Source organism: Canis lupus, chromosome 4 (assembly GCF_003254725.2).
Source record: "Canis lupus dingo isolate Sandy chromosome 4, ASM325472v2, whole genome shotgun sequence".
Lineage (NCBI taxonomy): Eukaryota > Metazoa > Chordata > Mammalia > Carnivora > Canidae > Canis > Canis lupus.
In genome coordinates, this window is record NC_064246.1 from 8909477 (window position 1) to 8933907 (window position 24431).

General features: G+C 43.0%; 1 long non-coding RNA gene and 1 other non-coding gene across 3 annotated transcripts; both read right to left on the minus strand.

Annotated features, from left to right (window-relative positions):
- Nucleotides 1-12537: 12537 nt before the first annotated feature.
- On the minus strand, nt 12538-12640 carry LOC112660926 (U6 spliceosomal RNA). The gene has a single exon (XR_003137317.1). It is a non-coding gene; the product is annotated as a U6 spliceosomal RNA (small nuclear RNA).
- Nucleotides 12641-15511: 2871 nt separating this feature from the next.
- Nucleotides 15512-22841, minus strand: LOC112660922 (uncharacterized). 2 transcript variants are annotated; one of them, XR_007410056.1, is made up of 4 exons: nt 22726-22841; nt 22515-22647; nt 20246-20457; nt 15512-15669 (listed from the first exon to the last, which is right to left on the minus strand). It is a non-coding gene; the product is annotated as an uncharacterized LOC112660922 (long non-coding RNA). The 2 variants fall into 2 exon arrangements; XR_003137314.2 differs by lacking the exon at nt 22515-22647 and having other exon boundaries at nt 22726-22833.
- Between the last annotated feature and the right edge of the window lie 1590 nt (nt 22842-24431).

The window sequence follows — 24431 nt, forward strand, 5'->3', positions numbered from 1 at the left end:
TTTAAAGAATATAAAATCTGTTGCAGCCACTGATTAATTCACTTACACACAAAATGATGAAACCCACACAAAATATGCCTTAGCTGGAGTTTGAAATCTTACTAACAATAACAAAAAATGTGTTTTATATTTTGTAATGGCCATTTAATTAAAATGGTTGCATGAAAGTGTCCTGCCTCTGTCTATCGTGCTTCCAAACAGCAGTCACCAAATGACAGCTAGAGGCCCTGGAGAGCGCACCTAGGCCATGCCACACGGCAATAGGTACAGTGGCCGAGCTGTGACTTCATCCTGGACATGCTCTTTCTCTCATTTCCCCTCTGCCAACATTCTCTAGGATGCCTCCATCCCCTCTCTAAAAAAATGTTCTATACTCCCACCCATATTAACGTTGTCTTTTATTTTTTGTTTTCTGATGCCTTGACCCCTGGGGTCCTGTTGACCCTGGAGGGACTGTCCCCACAGAGGCTAATCGATCCCATCCAGATAGTAAACAACTAGCCTGAGAGCAAGCGTTTCACATACAGCCAACCTATCCAATGTTTCACATACACCCCCAGCCACCTTCTCCAAAAGGATCTCACTGTCCCTCTGCCCTGATCATCCAGGGCCAGGTATCGGGGCACCAGGTAAAGCCAGCCAGTTGGCCTTCCAATACCTAGAGAATAATAAAATTCACATGAAAACACCCCACTTCCTTCCTATTCCCTGAAGGGCCTACATGGGATGGATGCCAAAGGCATGCTCTGTCTCCACATCCATGAAAGATTTTTGACGCTGACCTCTACACTTGCCATGGTGTTGGCTGGGTCTGCCTAGGCATCGAACTCAGTCCTTAGTGGCTGTGCATGAGCTCCATTGATCTCATCCTGGATTGCAGCTGTCCGTTCTGCATCCACAGGAAAACCAGAGCCCTTTCTCAAGCCTTGAGTAGGATTTTGCCTGCACATTGTTTATTAAATGGAACAATGAGGCAATGCCTTCACCCACCTTCCTCCCTTTGCACTTGGCCTTGGGGGTGTGCAGGTCTGGTCCTTCTATCGGAGCAGCTAATCCCTGCCCAGCCCCTCTCACAGGCTCACAAGGTGCCTCCTTGCAGGTCCCACCATGTGCTCTGTGGCCGGGCAAACAGCACCCAGCACCCAACAAGGTGAGGCGAGGAGGCCACACAGGTGATCAGCTTCCCCATGCATCTTGAGACCTTCAGGTTGCCAGCAGGACTGAGAACTTGACTTGACAGGACATCTGGGAGTCAAAATCCCTCACAGAAACTCAAAGCACTAAGCACAGATCCTAGAAACATGGGCTGCTTGACACCCTACAGTTGAAGGACTTGCTCACCGTTTCCATGGCCAAAGGAACTCACACCTACTCCAAGCCTCAAGACAATCTCTGCTCCTGCCTGTTGAGGGCGGGGGGCGGGGGGGGGGTGCGGTCAGTGCACTGAGTTACTAAAATTCCAGCATAATGTGTACAGCCCTTTCCAGTCTACAGATTTTTCCTATACCCTGTCTCATTTCATCCATAGAAACAAGTAGAAAACAATCATGCAGCAACACAAAGCAATGGTTGATGACACTACTATAAAAATTAAGTCTTCTGATGAGTTCGGCAAAATATTGAGAAAGAGAAAGACTTTATTTAGTTTTAATATTTTTTACCTTTGTTTTTATTTAAGTTCAATTTGCCAACATATAGTATAACACTCAGTGCTCATTCCATCAAGTGCCTTCCTCAGTGCCCGTCACCCAGTTACCCCAACCCCCCACCCACCTCCCTTCTGCAACCCTTTGTTTCCCAGAGTTAGGAGTTTCTCATGGTTTGTCTCCCTAATTTTTCTCAGTTCCCCTCTTTTCACTTATAATCCCTTTCACTATTTCTTATAATCCTCATATGAGTGGAACCATATGATGATTGTCCTTCTCCAATTGACTTATTTTACTCAGCATAATACCCTCTAGATCCACCCACATCGAAGCAAATGGTGGGTATTCTTCCTTTCTGAAGGCTGAATAATATTCTATTGTATACATAGACCACATCTTCTTTATCCATTCATCTTTCGATGGACACCGAGGCTCCCTCCACAGTTTGGCTATTGTGGACATTGCTGCTATAAATATTAGGGTACAGGTGTCCTGCCATTTCACTGCATCTGTATCTTTGGGGTAAATCCCCAGCAGTGCAATTGCTGGGTCATAGGGTAGCTCTATTTTTAACTCTTTGAGGAACCTCCACACAGTTTTCCAGAGTGGCTGCACCAGTTCACATTCCCACCAACAGTGCAAGAGGGTTCCCCGTTCTCCACATCCTCTCCAACATTTGTTGTTTCCCGTCTTGTTAATTCTCTCCATTCTCACTGGTGTGAGGTGGGATCTCATTGTGGTTTTGATTTGTATCTCCCTGATGGCAAGTGATGCGGAGCATTCTCTCATGTGCTTGTTGGCCATGTCTATGTCTTCTTTGGAGAAATTTCTGTTCGTGTCTTCTCCCCATTTCATGGTTGGATTGTTTGTTTCTTGGGTATTGAGTTTGATAAGTTCTTTTTTTTTTTTTTTTTTTATTTATGATAGGCACACAGTGAGAGAGAGAGAGGCAGAGACACAGGCAGAGGGAGAAGCAGGCTCCATGCACCGGGAGCCCGACGTGGGACTCGATCCCGGGTCTCCAGGATCGCACCCTGGGCCAAAGGCAGGCGCCAAACCGCTGCGACACCCAGGGATCCCCCTGATAAGTTCTTTATAGATCTTGGATACTAGCCCTTTATCTGATATCTCCTCTCATTCTGTAGGTTGTCTTTTAGTTTTGTTGACTGTTTCTTTTGCTGTGCAGAAGCTTTTTATCTCGATGAAGTCCCAACAGTTCATTTTTGCTTTTGTTTCCCTTGCCTTCATAGATGTATCTTGCAAGAAGTTACTGTGCCCAAGTTCAAAAAGGTTGCTTCTCTAGGATTTTGATGGATCTTTGTCTCACATTTAGATCTTTCATCCATTTTGAGTTTATCTTTGTGTATGGTGTACGAGAATGGTCTAGTTTCATCCTTCTGCACATGGCTGTCCAATTTTCCCAACACAATTTATTGAAGAGATTGTTCTTTTTCCAGTGGATATTCTTTCCTGCTTTGTCGAATATTAGTTGACCATAGAGTTGACTGGTTCAACACTCAAAAAACAATCAACATGATAGATCACATCAACAAGAGAAAAAACAAGAACTATATGATCCTCTCAATAGATGCAAAGAAGGCATTTGACAAAATACAGCATCCATTCCTGATTAAAACTTTATTTAGTTTTTAAAAAAACAATTCATGTGGGGGCTCCTGGGTGGCACAGTCGGTTCAGCGTCCGACCCTTGATCTCACCTCAGGTCTTGATCTCAGGTTTGTGAGTTCAAGCACCGCATTGGACTCCGTGCTGGGTATGGACCCTACTTAAAAAAGAATCAATTCAAGATACAAAGGTCACTTTCCTCCTGTGTACCCCAAATTTTTCTCAAGATCAAAAGAATTCTTTAATAATGATGACTATTGTTTATATTTGCATAATGATTTATAGTTTACAAGTATTTCCAAGTATATTTCTTAATTAGTTCTTGCCAAAAAATAAATAAAACCTAACACAAGATTTGTGTTTTATCCCAGTATTATAAATGAGGAAATTGAGGCTCAGGGAGTCGACATTCTCCAGCTGAGCATTCACTATGTTTAATTAAAGCAGCTGCTATAAAGTGTTGAAATGAAAAAGCAAGCTCATGTATGGCCTCATTACAAAGTTCCACTTTGGCTTCCTGTTCTTCATCACTCCTCTGACTCCGGTGAATTCTGTTCCTGGGACCCCTTCTCCACTGCAGTGGACCAAGCACAATCTTGGGACACTCTGTCTGAAAAGATGGAGACAGGACCCGGATGGGAGGGGGCTCAGGAGAAGTGGTGCCCCAGGGAGCAGGGATGCGGCTCAGGCAGCAGGGGTACCATACAAAGCATTCCCTCGCTGAAGTGCAGATCTTTGGGGGAAACCACACAGACAACACACAAAACAAACCCAAGCTTCCAATAAAGCTGAGTGAGAAAATAAGTCTAGTCTCGCATGGGGGTATGCTTAGAGTATTATGTTGTTTCCCCTGGCTAAGGGCTTGGATCCAGAGCAACTCAAAGATTTGTTCATGATTGTTCCATGCACTCTCCCATGGCCAGCATCGTGCTGAAGATTGACGAGTGAACACACTCACCCTGCAGTCACTGTGAGTGGGGGTGACAGACCCCACAGTGACCCCCCCCCCCAGGGAAGACACATGCCTCCCTTGATCCTTCTGCACCCCAAGGGGAGTGGCCCACCAGGGTAGGAGCAAAGGGAAAGGCTGAGAACTTTCACTCCCTAGAGGTTCACTCTCCTTTTCCTCCGCAGAACTGCTCAGTTCAGCATTGGGAAAGATTCTGTGCTTTGGCTTATTCTAGTGGACCGTGGCATCACACGTTGAGAGCATTTCAATAGGTGGGTGGGCCTTCAGGTGTTTGGCCCTTTGCGTTTGTTCTCTCCACGCCATGGGCCAGGTCCATTCCCCTCCACACCTTTGGCTACACCAGAACCTGGGTTCTTAGAGAAACTGAGGCCAGGCTGAACCCGAGGATAAAAATCAATCCCACGTTCACATTCCCACATGCCCCCCACCCTGCCCCGGGGAGAAGGGAACCCATAATTGGGGATTTTTTTTTTTTTAACAAGGCTGCTTTCACACATCACACACAGCCTGAGGCCATGTGGGAAAGGTGGTTAGAACCTGGAAAAATTACCCAGCCAGGGCTGCTGAGTCTGCCAGCCCTCCCTCGCCACCAGCCCTGGGAGAGCAGCTGAGCCTTGGGAAGCGACATTGCTCTAAATAGACAGAAAATTTCACACATAAGCTCGGCAGATTTTCAAAAGAAGAAGTAATAAAGTACTTGTGATAGCAAGTAGCCTTCCTTGGATTATTTCGCAAAATCCAGTGGATTTAACCCCCTGTGGCTTCCGGGCTACACTAGTAAACTCATAACCAATGCCATCATTCTACCCTTAAGAGGCTGTTGACCATCTCTGCCATTGGTAAGGTTAGAAAAATACTCTGAGGGGATGTTGAGGGCTTTAGCGACCCCTGGTTCAATTTAAGTGTAAATGATTAGAGCAATTGTATGGGAGCAATTGTATGGTGGGAGCTATGCTAGTTCGTTGGGATGGCCACAACCAGGTACCAGAGCCCTGGCTTGAACAACAGGGTATCATTATCTCCCGCATCTGGAGGCCGAAGTCTAAGACCAAGGTGTCGGTTCCTTCTGAGGTCTCTCTCCGTGGCTTGTAAATGACTGTCTTCTTCTCACATGGTCTCCTATGTGTGTCTGTGTCCTCAACCCCTCTTCTTAGAGGGACACCGATTGTGTTCGACTAGGGCCCACCCTAATGACCCCATTTTCACTTAATCACCTCTTTCACAACCTTATGTCCAAATACGGTCACATTCAGAGGTGCTGGGAACTGGAACGTCAGCATATATACCTGGGGAAGGGCCACATGTTAGCCCTTATCACCAACAATAAGCTACGCTTCACACGAAAGAAACAATTTATGTGTTTCTCCTTCCAAACACACGCAGGCCCACATAGAATTCTGTGGTTCTCCTTCTTCAACAACATTCTTTTGTATTATCATGAGTGTCATTTGCACCTGCAAGGACTTCAAGTTTATCTTTGGAACTTACTGGACTTTTTTTTAAATCTATAAAAGTGGCAGACCATAACATACTCAATTCCTCAAACTTGCATACAAGGCAAGAGCAGAGCCCCACAAATGGGCATGCAGTCTGACGGGGAGGGAAAACACAAGCCTTGCAGTTGCCAGGCCCGATGCCCGCAGGGCTCTGCCAAGTGTTACTGTGCAAGCTTGCGCAACTGGGCTGACCTTCCTAAGAGTTGGCTCCCCTCTTCAAAATCGCCCTACCCAATGAGGTCTGTAGGACAATCTAATGAGATATTGTAAAGCAATTAAAGCATAAGGGGTGAGAGTAACATCTTTTTCAATTGAATTTTTCTGTGATTCTTCAAAGTACTGCCAAAATTCCCTCCAGCTCCAAAAATGCTAAGCCCAGCTGTCCAGCTACTGCCCAGGGAGTCTTACCTTGAGACCTGCCCCAGCTGCTACTGCTCCTAGCCAGTCCTCCCAAAACATAAGGTTGTCAAACACCAGTGCTTGATGCTACTGATGCTGTGAGTCAGGGAGGCCACAGGACACAGCAGGGATGACTAGTCTCTGTTCTCTGACGTCTGGGCCACAGCTGGGGAGACTTTGTGGCTGCGAATGGAAATATCCACAGATGTCTTCCCTTACTGAAAGTTTCCCTGCTGGAAACTTCCCACACATCTGGTCCCTAGACTGTGTAGACTACAAAGTTTGGGTCAATGGGGCCTGTTGACATAGGTACCTAGGCATGGACTCCCCATGGGGCCTGGGCTTCCAAAAGCCAGTGTCCCAGTGAAGGAAGTGGAAACAGCCTCGCTCCTCATCATTCAGCCACTCCTGTCACTCTATAGGTTATAAAAAATAGTCGCCAACCACTCAAATTCAGGAGAAGGGGACATAGACCTGAAGTGTCCTTGAAGGGAGTATTTGCAGCAATATGTAATAAGCCCCCACAAGATTCTTGGGCAGAAGGAGGGAGACAGGGACCAGGCAGCCTGGAGAGGAAAACTGCCCTCATCTGGCTTGGGGTAGAGGTGAGGAGGACAATCAGCCGTCAGTGACTTTTGCCCTACTTTAATGGAAACTAAAGCATTATTTTATTTCCTTCCAAAGATATACAGGGTCCTCCGCCATTCTGGGCCTCAGTTTCTCCATCGGCAAAATGAAGAGATTAAAATGGATGATCTTAAGACTATTTTTACTTTAAAAATCTAAGAGTCTATCATGACTCCACCCCTGCAATCTGCCCAATGAACATCTCTACCAAACTGTACTTCAAGACTAGCTGAACTAGAGAAGCAGCATGGGGCCAGCTACTCACACCTCCTCTGGGATTCCTTTCAGCGCCACATACCCCAGGGTCCCCTTCTAGAGCTCCTCCCCTTACCACAGCTTCTTGCAGTTCAATCACAGCTAGATCTCCATGTCTATATGGCCCCTGTGCTTCTCTGAGGTTCTCCACACAACCCCTGGCCCAGATGAAAGGCTCCCTCTTCTCTGGTCTTCCAGGACCAGCCCTCCTGGAAAGTGTCTAACAGAGCTTTTGTGACAAAGAGGAGAGGGATGTAAAGGCACATTCCCCTACCTCCCAGGCAGATGAGCTACCTGGCGTCGGGAAAGACCATCACTAGGACCCCGTCCCCCCAACTTGTTCCTCCTAGACTTCCCTGGTGGTACCAACCACTGAGGTGCACACCCGAGGAAGTGGATGGCTTTGGTTAAAAAGCACCTGGGGAAATACATTTTCTTTTATGCCTAGATGGCACATAAAGTACGTTAAATAACATATCATATTTTATTATTTGATTTGAACATTGTTATTTTATTGGTCAGTATCATAATCTCAAAAGCAAGATTCTAAGATACCATTCTAGCTGACTCTTTCTGAGAAGGAGATTCCAGAAAGTTGTTCACTTTGGCATGTTTTCCCACAGAAGCAGCACCACCTGTGAGCAACTACTGCCTACTTCACGAAGGCAACAAGTACAAAACTTTGAGGTCCATTATAAGTACTGTCATTTACAGGCCATTTCCCCCAGTAGGTAGGTTTGGGGGAGGCGGGAGGGTCAAGCACAATGACTTACACAGCTTTTCACTCCCCCCTTCCTTTGCTTTCAGTGATCCTCCCACCCCACCATTAGCATCATATTTATAGAAGGAGAGAGACAAATGTATATTGGGTGATGCTGTGGCACCTCCTCCTCAGTGACTTGTGTCCCTTGTCACTCTACACTTCCTCTCCTTCTTTGAGGCTTACCCAGCCCAGCCTCCTGCCCTCTTGTTCTCAGGATGCAAACACCAACCACAATTCCTAGGACCTGGGCTCTCAGCAGCAGCGAGAAGAGGCAGAGAGAAGCATGTGTACGTCCCCACCACCTCGCAGCATCCCTCGCCCTGTCTGGGTCTTCCTTCACTCTGCTGGCCGCTCCTGTTTACACAGGATAACACAGCCAAACAGTTTTTGGCACGATCCCAACACAATCACCATAATTCCTCCAGCTCCCAATATGGATCAGCGTTGCTTGATTAAACACATCCGTTTAAAGTAAAAGCCTCATTAATATCCAGGGTTGTAAGCCCATTTCACTTGGATAACTGCTTGCCTTATTATTTGATTTGATTTATTCCTCTGCCCAGCTGCCATCCTAAGTCTCCTCTCCACTTAATTTAGCATCCAAAGTAGATGTGTCCGTCTCGCCGGACATTCAGTCTAGAGGAGCACCAAGACTGGAGGCCCTCCCAGTCTTGTTTTTGCCATCTTTCAAAAGTCTCTCCTTTCTCTCTGGAGTGGAGGATATCCAGGACATCTTAACCCTGGAAAGAGGAGGAAAATAAAACCAGGCACAATAGAACAAATAGAGGCTCGTTTCCTACATGGGCCATGAGGGATTGTCTTCAATGCATGGAACTCAAGTTAAGTCTACGCTGGTCCTGGCTTCCTCCAGGGACCTTCACTGACACTTCATGGGATTGTTGGGATAGTCTTCCCACAGAGAGATGGGGATGGGGATGGCGGCTCTCTAGTCCCATCCATGCCATTGAAATCATCTCTGCAAGGTCACAGCTCACACCTGTCATCTTGGCTGGATTCTGTCCACCTCCCCCTGGATGTCTCCCAGTCTTGAACTTCTTTGGAGAACAGCCCCGTGCTAGGCACTCTCCTGATTGACTTTCTCCATGTAATCCCGGGTTCCACAGTTTTCCAGATAAGAACACAGTGGGGGGAAAAGTCACTCCCATGCTGCCCCTCTGCTTGTCCCTGGACCAGTAACTCTCAAAATTATGGAGTGGTGGAGACAGAGTGCTATCTCCGGCTAGCCGGTTCTGATTCACCTCCCCTGAAGTTTTCTCCCTCCCCTCCAATCTCCTAAAGGCCCATTCCAGGGAGAACCAGACATGTCCTTTCAGGTGTGTTGAGAATGTTTGGGAAGATTTTGCAGGTGGTGGGGGGTGTAGTGTGGAAGGGCCTATCTTCCCCCTTCCCCTGAACTCTGAGATGTATTGGGGGAAATGTGTAGGAAACTAATGTCCATACATCTCAATTCTTCTGATGCAGATCATGGGCACTAAAAGTCAACTTTCCACAAGAAACGGTGCCTCTCCTCCATATCTTTGAAATATGAAAAATTTATGTGACATGGAACTGAGGACAGAGAGCAAACTAAGGTGGCCCAAAAGATTGTAGGGATGATAAATGGGTTTCAGTGGGTGGTGGGAGCTGCTGAGAGTTTATACTGATTATCAGTCATCACTATGATTTGTGGAGGATTTCATTTTACAAAAGGAATTAGAGATGATTTGAGATTACTTCAAGATAAATTCACATTACCTTACTTGACTTCAAAACACGTCATGAGTGGGAGGGAAGGAATGGAGTGATGGCTTGCACCTGTAGTCCCTGCCCCACGCTAAGTAGACTGTCCCCCGCAAGGCACCCAGGATGGGGCTAATGATGATGCATCACCACAGAGCTTTCTTTCTTCACACAAGTTTTTGCTGTTTCATCAAAATCGAAGTGCATCCATTGAACCTCATCACGCGTGAAGACTCCATCCATCAGGTATGACAGAGCAGGGAAAACGATGGTGGGATGTGCTAGTGGGGTATTTTCTGAAAGCTGCCTTCTGACCTGCAGTTGGGGAGAGGGGCTAGCCTTGGAGCCAGGTGGAGAGAAAGATGGTGGTGTGCCACCTACCCTCACTTGCATGAACAAGTTGAAAACTAAAACAAAAGGAAGGCCCCTTCATCTCCTCACAGAACAGCCTCTGAAAAACACTGACAAGCTGCCAAAATGATTTTCCAGTGGTGAGGTGGAAAGAAACGCTGTGTTTGGGATGGAAATGAGTAAGGGAGGCTGAGACATAGCCCTGTGCTCTGTCAGAGATGATCCTGTGTATTTTCCACGAGGTTGCAAGATCTCTAAACTCTAAGCTATGTCTTGTTGATGTTTCACAAAAGATTTAGGTCAATTGTCCATGCTACTAAATGAAGCTGGATGCTGATGGAAGTTATGGGAAAGCTAAAGCCCCAAAGCTACTCTTGCTGCTCCCAAAACTATATGGTTCCAAAGCCAGAAGGCAATTTGGGGTTCTTCTCTTACTGCCACCATGATATGTCTTTTATTTGGCAAACATGCACTTTATTTTTTTTAAGTTTTTATTTATTTATTTATTTTTAATATTTTATTTATTATTTATTTATTTAAGTCACAGACAGAGAGAGAGAGAGGCAGAGACACAGGCAGAGAGAGAAGCAGGCTCCATGCACCAGGAGCCCGACGTGGGACTCGATCCCGGGTCTCCAGGATCGCGCCCTGGGCCAAAGGCAGGCGCCAAACCGCTGCGCCACCCAGGGATCCCTAAGTTTTTATTTAAATTCCAGTTAGTTAACAGAGAGTGTACTGTTAGTTTCAGGTGTGTAATACAGTGATTGGACATTTCCATACATCACCCAGTGCTCACCATGACAAGTGCATTCCTTAATCCCCATCACCTATTTCCTCCATCCCCCCCCACCTCCCCTCTGGTGACCATCAATTTGTTCTCTATAGTTGAGTCTAGACACACATGTACTTTAAATGTACTGTGCCCAAGAATCCATGCTCAGCTTTAGCTGAGTGCCAGGAAGATTTCAGATTTTGCCCCATAGGAAGTATGATCCCAATGGGCTGACAGCAAACCTATGCACCTGTCAGATTACCCTCTGCCTACAACCTTTCCACCCCTTGGCACTTGCAGTGGCTACCAGTGTATCCCATCTGTTCCAACACTTGCCTTTGGTCCTGAACAGGGCTTCCTGGACTGACCTCCATCATGTAACCAGCAGGAATTCTTCATTAATGACCCAGCATTGTCTAGCATCATTGTTGCTATGGTGATAGTCACTTATGAATATATTAGGAGAAAAATAGCCACATTCTAGCAGGTGTACAGTCCTGGTATGGCATACAGCACTGGCTTATAAAGTTCTCTAATTTTCCCCAAGACTTCTCTTTTCCCCAAGACTTAAATTAGGAACCGATATGTAACTGCTAAGAACACGATTTCCCTAGCAACAGGAGAAATGCTATTCCCTCCTGTTGGGGAGGCTAAAAATAACATAGCATGTACCACTGTAACCAGCTGGAATCTACGAATCATCTCCTGTAACATCCCTCTGGTCATAGCAGATGCCTAACTCCCTGTCTCATCCAGCATCAAGGTGACCTTTCTAAGGCACAAATGTCATTCCTGCATAGAATCCTTCAGGCTTCCCTTTTGACAAGGGGGGAAAGGTCCTAGTCAACTTGATCCTTGTGAGCAGGGCAGAGCTCTCTTCCTCCCCCTTCCCCAGCACACCAATGTTCTAGGCATAAGCAATCACTCAGGATTCTCTGAACAGACCGTGTGTCTGCCTGCCTGGCTGCCTGCCCTCTCTCCATCCCTCCTCCCTCCCTCCCTTCTTTTTGATATAATTAACATACAATAAAATAAAAAACATCCTAAGGGATCAGTTCAACGAGTTTTGACAGCTGTATCTGCAGGGTGAGATACCGAACATTTTCAGTGCTCTAGAAAGTTTTCCCATATCCTTTTCCAGTCGATCCACCATCCCCCTACCTAGAGGCAACCATTTTCTGAACTTTTGTCTATTCTGGAACTTCATAAATGGAATCATATAGACAATATTATTTTGTGCATTCCATTGTGTGCATATGCCACAATTGGTTTTATTAGTTTCAGAGGTAGAATTTAGAGACTCATCAGTTGTATACAACACCCAGTGCTCATTACATCTCGTGCCCTCCCTGATGCCCATCACCCAGCTACCCCATCCCCCACCACCTTCCCTCCAGCGACCCGCAGTTCGTTTCCTAGAGTTCAGTGTCTCTAATGTTTTGCCTCCCTCTGCTTTCATCTTATTTTATTTTTCCTTCCCTTCCCCTACATTCATTTGTTTTGTTTCTTAAATTCCACATATGAGTGAAATCATATAGTATTTCTCTTTTTCTGACTTATTTCTCTTAGCACAATACCCTCTATTTCCACCCATGTCATTGCAAATGGCAAGACTTCATTCTTTTTTTTTTTCTTTAAATATTTTATTTATTTATTCATGAGACACAGAGAGAAAGAGAGAGAGAGAGAGGCAGAGACACAGGCAGAGGGAGCAGGCCCCATGCAGGGAGCCCCACATGGGACCCGATCCTGGGTCTCCAGGATCAGGCCCTGGGCTGAAGGCGGCGCTAAACCGCTGAGCCACCTGGGCTGCCCGATTTCATTCTTTTTGATGGCTGAGTAATAATCCTCTATGTATGTATGTGTGTGTGTGTACACATTTTCTTTATCAAAAAAATATGGAATGCTTCACAAATTTGCACATCATCCTTGTACTGGGGCCATGCTAATCTTCTCTATATCATTCCAATCTTAGTATATCCGCCGCTGAAGTGAGCACTATGCCACTATTTTAAAATCTACTTTTCTGTTGATGGACCTTTGAGCTGTTTTCAGTTTGAGATTATTATGAAGAAGGCTCTTAAGAATATTTTCATGCAAAAAAAAGATAATATTTTTATGCTAGTCTTTTGGTGAACAATCATTTATTTCTCTTGGGCAAATGCCTAGAATTGGAACTGCAGGGCCATGGAGTAGCTGTATGGTCATCTTTACTAGAGCCTGCCAGATGGTTCTCCAAACTGCACGTGTCTTTTGACTCTTCTATCTACATCCCCGCTGACATTTGGTATTTTTTTTTTTTTATTTTACTGTTCTGGGTAGGTGTGTCATAGTGTCTTATTGTGGTTTTAACTTGCATTTTTCTAACAATTAATGATGTGAGTATATTTTCATGTACTTACTGGCCCCTTGCATATTGTCTTTTGTGAAGTGGCTGTCCAAGTATTTTGTCCATTAAAAAAATTGATAGTTTATCTTCTTATTAATTTATTAATACTATGTTCTGGATGTAAGTATTTATCAGATATATGTTCTGCAAATAGTTTTTCCCTATCTGTGCTTTGTCTGCTCATTTTCTTAATGGTAACATTGATGACCAAAAACTTTTAATTTTGATGAAGTCCAATTTATCAGTTATTTTTGTCATGATTTGTCCTTTTTATGTCTTGTTTCAACAATCTGTATCTAAGTGAAAGTTGCAAAGAATTTCTCTTATATTTTCTTCTAGAAGATTTATAATTTTTTTTCATACAGGCTTTTGATTCATCTCAAATTACTTTATTTGTGCTGTGAGACAGGAGTTGACATTACTATTTTTCCCCAATGAAAATATTCAGTATTTCTAGCACTATTTGTTGAAAGATTTTCCTGTCACCATTGAATTATTTTGGCACCCTTGTCTAAAAATAAGTTGACTGTAAAAGTAGGGGTCTATTTCTTGTCTTCTATTGACCTATGCTTTTACCCCTACACAATACCACATTGACTTGATTATTGTGTTTATAGAAAGACTTGGAATCATGTAATGTAAGTTCTTTAACACTTTTCTACATCAAGATAATTTTGGCACTTCTAGGTGCTCTGAATTTCCATAAAAGCTTTAGAATTAGATTTTCTATTTATTCCCCCAAAAACTTGCTGTTAATTTTGGTAGGCATTCCTTTGGAACTATTAGATTAATTTAAAGCAGATAAACATTTTAAGACATTGATCCTTCCAATCCATGAATATGGTGTATTTCTCCACTTGTTTATATCTTCTTTAATTCCTCTCAAAAATGCTTACAGTTTCCAGTGCAAAATTCTTTTTAAAAATATTTTATTTAAATTCAATTTGCCAACATATAGTATAACATCCAGTGCTCATGTCATTATGTGCCCTCTTTAGTGGCAGGGTAAAATTTGTGCACATCTTTCATAATTTTATGAAATTTATTGAATATATAGGAGTGAATTTACACTCTTAGATATTTGACTTTTTAATGCTATTGTAAAGAGTATTGTTTTATTGTTCAATAAAATAAAATCATTTATTACTTCATCTGCGTACTTTGGCATGTGCAGTTCCAGACATAGGGCATGGCTTTATGTACCTGTCACCCCTCATTCTGAGCATCACTCTCTGTAGAAAGCCCCTCTCTCTTTTCCTGGCCTGATTTAGTAATCTCATTTCTGTGTTATGATAAAAGTCTGTGTGGGTTCTATAATGAAACCCACAGTGCAAAGATCCTGTCATATTCAACTATGTGTTTATTGCCTTCTCCTAACTAGACTTGGAGAGCAGCAACTGTGTCTCTAGTCTCTGTTAACAATATTGAGTGAAATAGTCAGCATATAGAGTCACAAGTCAAACAAGGACATCTTAAAGTCGTAAAGAATTTCAGCTGTCATCAAGTGCAATTCTCTGCATGAATCTCCATTTTATCATTGCATGTCCAGAATGCAGCCAACCTGTCTAGTTTGGGCTATGGCCAGATATAATGCCCTTTATGCTGTTCTTTGTGTCCATTAAAAGTAGACCTGTGGAAGAGGCTTCCATTGGAATTGAAGAACATTCTGGATTTCCTGCTTGAATACTAAAGATCTCGTGCCACATCTACTTGAATAATATTTTCTCCCCTTTGTTTTTTGGTTTTAGGCATAGTTAAAACATTCTAATTCCTTCCCTCTTAAGCATATTCATTTGGTACCATTTTATGTTTTAGAAAGTTTATCTTTACATTTCCCCAATTAGTACATAATAATTACCTGATTGTTGGTATTCATGCCAATTCTAGGCAGTATTACACAGTGAGAAATTGTAGCTCCTTGAAACTTTTTGTTCTGCCCCTCATTAGGTGTGTAATTTTGTCTCTACATGTATGAGAAGAACTGTATGATTGTGTTCATTGTACAAATTTATTATGTTGATGGAAATGTGGTTGTTCATCTCTAGGAAACTGGAAAGGTATAGTGTATTAAATGCCTTTTATGATGTATCACACAACAATTAGAAATGGTGAACCACTGATGCCTGGGTGGCTCAGAGGTTGAGTGTCTGCCTTTGGCTCAGGGTGTGATCCTGGAGTCCCGGGATCGAATCCCTCATCTGGCTCCCTGCAGGAAGCTTGCTTCTTCCTCTGTGTGTGTTTCTGTCTCTCTCTCTCTCTCTCTTTGTCTCTCATGAATAAATAAATAAAATCTTAAAAAAAAAAAAGAAGTGGTGAATCAGATACATACATAACAATATAGATGGATCTTAAGAACTATGCCATTGGGTTCAGAAAAAGAAATATGTAACACAAAAACATTTATGTAAATTAAAAACTCATCAAACATCAATAAAAATGCATCAAACAACAAACCTCATTTTTGAAAAATATATCGAAACAAATATACACCAGAATTCTTTCCGAGGTAGAAGGGTGCATTTTAAGAGTGGGGAATAAGGGATAAAAGTGGACCAAGGAAGCATCCAGCAGACCTCTAGTGATAATATGCTCTGAAATGAGGAACTTGAGAAATTCAGGCTTCTGATTATAAGATCTGAAAGAAGAGAATAAAGTAAAAGATTTTGAGAGGATTAAATGAAGTAATTCATGAAAAACTCTTAGCAAGTGCCTAGCACATAGTAAATATTGACTAATTCCATTAAATTAATATTAGTAGACTAATATGTGCTTTAAAAGCACTGTTTATGGGGAAAGGGACCTTCATTTTGCTCATTCTGGCATCTCTAGCACCAGAACAGTGCCTCGCTCATTATAGGTGCTTGAATGAATACCAGGCATTGAGATACAATGATGAGCAAAAGCAATATTATTTCTGCTCTGAAGGAGCTAACAGTTTGGAAGAGAGACAAATACCAATAAAAATTTATTTAAATAAATACAAAATCGCAACCGTTTCTAAATGCAAGTGCTCATGGTTCTATCAGAGTCCATAATGGGAACATTTAAACTGGTCAGAGATATCAGAAAAAGCTTCCTTAAGCAAGTGACCTATGAGTCATTGTGAGTAAGAATTAACTAGATAAAAACGGGATGGTCATTCCAGACAGGATATACAGCATGTGCAATGTCCCTGTGGCAGAGGAGAGCTTGGCAAATACAGGAGCCTGAAAGGCAGGGTGAAGGGACCCAGCAGGGCAGTGAGGCTGGAGAGGGGGTGGGGCTAGACCATGCAAGGCCTCACCAACCATGTCAAGGGACTTGTCTTTATCTTCTGAGCAGTGAAAAGTTGATGAAAGGCTTTAAGAGCAGAGGCACACAAACACAATCAGATATTCTTTTTTATTTTGTTTGTTTGTTTGTTTGTTTGTAGAAGTAGGGAGGGGCAGAGGGAGAGGGAATCTTAAGCAGGCTCCACACCCAGCAGGGAGCCCGACGACACGAGGCTTGATCTCAGGACCCTGAGATAATGACCTGAGCCAAAATCAGGAGTCAGATGCTTAACCAAATGAGCCACCCAGGTGCCCCCAGATTTCTTTTGTAGAAGATCATTCAGGCATCAGTTTTTAGTGTATGTGGCACCGGGCTAGTAGTGACAGGATAGAGAGAAGTGAGTGGATAGCAAATATTGGCTGGAATTATTATCATGTCTGAACCTTTGATATAAGACCATCTTCAGGGAATCCCTGGGTGGTTCAGTGGTTTAGCGTTGCCTTCAGCCCAGGGTGTGATCCTGGAGACCCGGGATTGAGTCCACACATGGAGCCTGCTTCTCCCTCTGCCTGTGTCTCTGCCTCTCTCTCTCTCTCTGTCTTTCATGATTAAATGAATTTAAAAATCTTTAAAAAAAAAAAAAAGACCATCTTCAATATAGTTGATTCCTAGATATTAAGAAAAGTCTGAATCTATCTGAAATAATTTTGGTGCTCATAGGAGGGACTTATGGATTATAAGATGCCCAAGGCTCACAATGAGATGACATCTCTAAACAAACTGAGGGCAAAGGCCATTCCTCCATCTCTCCTCATACTGTTGCTCTACTTGACAACTGGAAGGATTTGGGCTCTATAAATGTTTTACTCCAAATGTATACATTCAAACTAGTTGATGATGGCCCTGGCCTCATTAATATGCAAATTCAACACATTTATCAACTAACCTTGAAGTCTGGTGCTGCCAACAGGCCTCTGCCTGCCCATTTCCTGGACCATACTGGTCCAGCCCACAGGCTACACACTTGCCTGCCTGGAGGAAAGAGAACACATGTTCTGCAATCTGTTTGTTACTCACCTACAGAGCCACGTCAAGGGACACACTAAGTCAACAGACTCCTACAACCATCCCCACCCACCCTGGCTATCCCTACCCTGAAGCAGGACCACAGCTAGCCTCTGGAACAAAGCTCAACTCGAAACTCTCAAAAATCAAGTTGAGTACATAAACTTGTGTTCTCAGTTTCCTTTCTAAGGTAGCTCACCCACCCTAACTTACCCTCAAATTGCATCCCATGCAAAAAGCTGTCGCTGTGAAGCAAGTCATTGCCTCTCACCTTCCAACCACTCCATAAATTTTAGTTCCTTCTTTGCACACTTATGCAGGGGAGCCCCTCACAACTTGCCACATGATGATTCAGTATTCATTTCTCATGGGAGGCATCTTATGATCCCTTCAGATTCTAAGAATCAAAAATACAGGGGCGCCTGGGTGGCTCAGTCAGTTAAGTGTCCAACCCTTGATTTCAGCTCAGGTCTTGATCTCAGGGTTGTGAATTCAAGATCCTCGTTAAAAGGCATTCCAGTGAATGCTGGTAAGCATATAGAAAATACCAGTACCTGGGAGAGGGGTCACCTGAATGCTGAATTGTCCATCAGATACTTCTTTTTCTTCTGCTAAGTATCAACTAAGGGTTCCTCCAGTATGGAATCCAGCTTGCACACTCATTCATTCATACCCTGAAACCTCCCAGGGTGTTGCCCTGGTCATTCACTGACTATAGCAGTCATTTACTGTATCACTTGACAAATTTCCTAAGTACATACTGTACACAAAGCCGCCTTTGTGGACACAAATTTCTGCAGGAAGGAAGAGCATATGCTTGAAAGCACAAGCATTAGGAGACCCATATTTCTGCATAGTGTCTTCAAATGCAGAGAGAAACATGTTCTTACATGTTCTTACATGTGTAGGACAAGTGTCAGCCAGAGCTGCCCTCAGAGCTGCCCTTCAGCTCACTCACCTGGACTCTGAAGTCAGCCATGCAGTCAGGGAGCAAGTTCTCTGCCAAGCCAAATTAGTGGTATAGCCTGGCCTGAGACACCAGGGGGATGCAAGCAGCTCCTGTCCCACTGATATCCACATCTCATGCTCCTACATTACTCTCCCTTGTATTCCATATTTGTCGATTTAAAGATGTTTAAAGTTCATCGCAGTACTCTTCACAGTCAAAAGGCAGAGAAACCCAAATGTCCATCAACATATCAATGGATAAACAAATGTGGTCTATCCATACAATGGAATATTATTCAATCTTAAAAAGGAAGGAATTTCTTGGGGAGCCTGGGTGGCTCAGTCAGTTAAGCATTCAACTCTTGATTTTGGCTCAGGTCATGCGATGGTGGTGCGATCAAGCACTGTGTTGGGCTTTGCACCCAGCAAGGAGTTTGCCTGGGATTCTCTCTCCCTCTGCCCCTCCCCCTCCTCATGCTCTTTCTCTGAATAAATAAAATCTTTTTAATTTTTTTTAAAGGGAACGTAATTCTGACAAATGCTACAACATGAACTTTGAGGATATCATGCTACATGAAATAAGCCAGTCCAAGTACTGAATAATCTCACATAGATGAGGTCCCTAGAATAGTCAGATTCCTAGATACAGAAAGCAGAATGCTGGGGGCCAAGGGGCAGTAGAAAGGGGGAAGGGGGAGTTAGTGTTCAATGGGCACAGAATTTCAGTTTTGCAAGATGAAAGAGTTCTGGAGCTAGTTGATGGTGAGGGTTGCAAAATGGTGTGTATGTACTTTATGTCTCTGAACTGTATACTTAAAAATGGTTAATTTGATAAATATCATGTAATGTATAGTTAACTACAATTCCTAAGTAAAAAGAGATGTTTAAGGGGCGAAATAACAGCAGATGAGGTCAGTAGGAGTAATATGTTTACTGACCAAAAATATTTGGTCAGACTGTGGAAGGTCATCTACCTGGCTGATCCAAGCAAGCCAGCCTCTGCAGAAAAGGAGCAGTTGTGGAGGGAACTAGTGTTCTGGCCACCTGCCCCATCACCACCTACGCACACCATCTGGTATTCCAGGTGTAGACAGAGCTTGATTATTAACCCAGGCCAGGACTAGATGGATGGGTACATAAAGGATGGGGCATGTTGGAAAGATCAAGAACTATTGAAGTTTCAGAGTTGTCCAATAGGAAAGATGGTGGAAAGAACCTCAGGCACCAACAATTCATCACTAAATACTCCACTGGATGCAAATTCCAAGCCACTTGCTGGGGTGAACCTTCAGAACGCTCTCATTAAAGATGAGGTGAAGTGATTTTTCCCCAAGCTACACAGATTGATGGAAGGGGCCCCCCTCCCCTCCTGACTCTGGTGCTCTTTCTATTCTTTCATGAAATAAGCCCACATTCTGAAGGAGGTTCAGCCCCTCTATAATCCTTATTATGGGGGACAGACACCCTCAAATCCACCCCAGAGTCTCTGCAATGGCCATAGTTACCTTTCCTTTCCAGCCTCCCCTAAATTTCAGCTGGCCAGGAAGGATTTAGGCTGCCCCTGCTCCAGTGAACCTCATCCATGGACTGTGTATCAAGTCTGTCCTTCTGCTAAGTGGTTGGGCTCTGCTGGACAATGTTTGGGGAGCATGCAGACCTGTTCCTTTGTACAGCACATCCTCAGTGAGGCCCCTTGATTGTCCACAGTGACAGCTCCAACTGCCGTTCCCCTCTCCTTAAGCTCCTGAGACACCCACACCTCACCCATCCAGACTCTGCCTCTAACTTGTCCCTGACTTCATCCAGAAAGTTGAAGCCAACAGGTCTAAATTTGCTCTTTGTCCATCCTGCCCTGCCCCCTCATCCCCTGCAGGTCAGACTACAAGGGTCCTTCCTCCTGCCCAAGACCTTTCTTTTCCTAGAGGATTAGATTCCCTTTTGCCTACCTCCAGTGGGTTCTCCATCCATAAATTATTTCCTCTTCATGTCCTTAGGCGCATTGTCACTGGATCCTTTGTCTCAGGTTAAAGCTTTCTCCAAAGATCTCTTGATCCTCCAGATCCTCACCTCCCATTCGCACTCTGGTCCCTCAGCAAGCTACATATCGTTTAGATCCGAGAACTGTGCATAGGCGTATTTATTCTCTAAATTATTTTGTCTTAAAAAATAAATAAATAAATAAATAAATAAATAAATAAATAAATAAATAAATGATTTTGTCTTTTGGCACCATTTGACTTTGCTGACCCCTCTATTCTTATGGAAATCCTCTCCTTCCTGCCTCCTACTGCTTTGACTATTGCTTCTTGGTGTCCTCGGTTTCCTTTTTCTTCACTTGCCTTTTAAACATTAGTGTTTAAAGGGAGGTGGTCGGTTTGGTCCACTCTCCTCCTCCTTCTCTTGGGCATTTAGATTCATTTGTTTGCTCTCAACCCCTCATCTAAATTTGGATCCAGCTCTGACCTTTCCCTCAAGCTTTAGACCAGCCTACGGAGCTGCCTTCTGGGCATCTCCACCGGAGAGTCTCAAACCACCTCACAGGAAGCCTGTCTGAAAAGGGACTCATCCATCACCTGCTCCTCCACAAGACGCTGCTCCTTCCACATTCTGATGTCAGTTCTGCCTGCTTGCCAAGGTCACAAAGCTGATGCTCCCTGGGACCTTTTCCCTCCACACCTTCTATCAATTACCGGATCCTGCTGAACATTCCTCATCCTTTATGCACAACTGCTCAAATTCAGCCCTTATCTCCTCTTGCCTGGATGCTGACAGTAGTCTCTCAGCTGGTCATCCTGCCTTCAGCCCGGTCTCCTTCATCTTCATCTCAGTGAAGCTGACACAGAGCTCTACCTAACACATAAATATGTCCCTGTTGCTACCTGGATTCTAGCCCCCCTTTTTATCCCCCAATTTTATTTATCTATTTATTTATTATTGACTAGGCATGTGAGTGGGGGGAGGGGAAAGGGAGAGAGAGGATCTCAAACAGACTCCACATTTAGTGCAGAGCCCAACGTGGGCCTCAATCTCATGACCCTGAGATCATGACCTGAGCCAAAATGAAGAATTGGTTGCTCAACCAACTGAGTCAACCACACCCCAAACCTATTTTTAGTGATTTCTTATCATCAACATAATAACATTCAAGCTCTGTAGCTTAGCATATAAAGACTTTCATAAACAGCTTTTATGTTTCAGTTATATCAAACCATTGTTTAATATATTATACCACTTTATTATAGAATTATTAAAGGATACATTTTCAAGTGGATAAGCAGGATTCTCACACCAATATAAAATGAACACATGTCAAAGAGTTTATTTTGTTCACTATTTAATCTGAGAAACAGTCATAGGGTACAACTGATTATAAGGAAGATCCCAGAAACAGACAAATATGGAGACAATAAGGAATACTAATATGAATTTGTTTAACAGATGCAAACCTGTGTTTTGTGTGTGTGTGTGTGTGTGTGTGTGTGTGTGTGGCAGTAAGGAAATCCATTGTCCTTCCATTGGGAAAAACTCATTTTCATGTCAACAGTCATTTGCATGGAAATCATTGCAGTATATGAACTAGCACCCCACAGTTCCTCCCTAATATTAACATCTTACATTAGGATGGTACATTTGTTTCAATTAATGGACCAGCATGGATCTCCTGGTATTAACAAAAGTCCATTCTTTATTCAGATTTCCTTAGCTTTTATCTAACATCCTTTTTCTATTAGAAGAATCTGGTATACGTGTCACACTTAGTCACCAGGTCACCTTAGGCTCCCCTTGGCTGTGGCTGTGACAGTTTCTCAGACTTTGTCTTTGATTAATTAGACAGTTTTGAGGACCGGTCAAGTATATTGTAGGATGCACATCTACTGGAATTTGTGTGATTTTTTTCTTTTCTTTATTTATTCATGAGAGACAGAGAGAGAGAGGCAGAGACACAGGCAGAGGGAAAAGCAGGCTCCATGCAGGGAGCCCAACATGGGACTCAATCCCAGTCTCCAAGATCACACCCTGGCTGAAGGCAGCATTAAACCGCTGAGCCACCCCGGCTGCCCTGTGTGATGTTTTTCTTATGACTAGAGTTCTAGGCTCTTAGGAGGAAGACCACAGAAGTAAAGTACCTTTCTCATCACATTATATCATGAATCAATGCTGGCAATATGACTCACTCCTTTGATGTTGACCTTAATCAACTGCCTTAGGTAGTACCTGTCAGATTTTTCTACTGTAAAGCTGCTCTTTTTTCCTTCTTCCATACTTTGCTCTTTGGAAGGATCTCACAATGTGCAGCTCTCACTTAAGGAATGGGAAGTTATACTAGTCCTCCTGTAGGGTAAAATAACTACATAACTCACTTGAAGTTATTCTGCATAGAAGATTTATCAAAGATTTGTCCCTTCTTTCTTATTTATCAACTTACTCATCCTTTATAAATATCAATGTGTTGTCATTTGTTAATTGTTGTTTCCAGCACTTTCTTATTTTCTGGCACTACAGACTTCTCCAGGCTCATCCTGTTTATTTCCTGCCCCAGTCCTAGAATCAGCCATTCTATTCTATTCCATTCTATTCTATTCTATTCTATTCTATTCTATTCTACTCTACTCTATTTCCTTTGATTGGAACCCAAGGTCTGGGTACTAGGTGCACTCACTGATACTGTGGTGTCATTGCTTCTAACTTTTTTTTTTTAGCATATAATAGAAAACTTAGCATTTATTCATTAAAGCATACAGGAAATCTATGTATTTCAAATAATCTTACAAGTAATAGATTCTCTGTGTCCTGAATCTAACTAGAATTGGTGCAATTTGTCCATCTCCTTATGGTTCTCTAGATACATCTAAGGATGGTACTAAATATTCAGGGAAGCTGGGTGTTCTAGAGTTCTATCCATTTAGACTAATGGCAAAAGCCATCACCCCCCACAACCAGTAACCTTTAGACCTCTCGTGTCTACTCTCTTAACCCCATCCTTTAACTTCTTTGATTGTGATCAGCATTTTGTTTTTCACTGTCCACTGGCAAAGGAATGTATGTGACATATGTGTGTATATTGACTGATACCTATATCTGTATCTCAATATATGGATCTCACATACACACACATATAAAAATGTGTAGAGCTCTCTATAAAGATATGGCTATATATATCATTTATTTATCATATATCATGATATATATATATGAATATATATCTAGCCTCCGCCCCTTCCTAGTCTGTAACTTTCCATTCCAACAGTGAGAAGCCTAGCTCCCATTATCTGCCATCCACTCACTTAGTTGTTTGATTCTAGTATACATGTATAGTGGTATCAGAAATGTTAACCTGTACCCCTATGGAAAATAACTTTTTCAACTAGAGTATGGTGTATACATGCTGTTCCCTCTGCTGTTATCTTACAGATTCCATCCATTTGCCAAGTTTTCAAAGATCAGCACCTTTTCCCCAATCCCTTCAAGTACCCTTATTTCACACATTTATAATACAGTGATCATTTGCATTCTTTCCTGGAATCCACCAAGCCACTAAATGGTTTTTTAAATGTGCATGCAATAAGGTTCACCGAGGTATAAAGTTCTGTGAGTTTTGACAAATGTCATGTGTCTATCATTATAGTATTATACAGAAATAGTTTCCCTGCCCTACAAATCCCCTGTGCTTCACCTATTCATCCCTCCCTACCTTAAACCCTAGCAACCACTGATCCTTTTACTGTCTCCTTAGTTTCACCTTTTTCAGTATGTCATATAATTGAAATCACATACAGATCTTTCTTGGCTTATGATGGGTTATGTCTCAACACACCCATTGTTATTTGAAAATACTGTAAATTGAAAAGGCATTTATACACTATTGTATGAAACATCACAGCTCAGTCTAGCCTAACTTAAACATGTTCAGAACATTTACATCAGCCTATAGTTGGGAAAAATCATCTAACACAAAGCTTATTTTGTAATAAAGTGTTGAATATCTACAGTATTCATCAAATACTGTACTGAAAGTAAAAAGCGAAATGGTTATATGGGTATAGAATTGTTTAAGTGTGTCGCTTATTGATCCTCATGGTTACCTGGCTGCCTGGGTCTACAGATGCTGACACTGCCCAGGACCATGAGAGA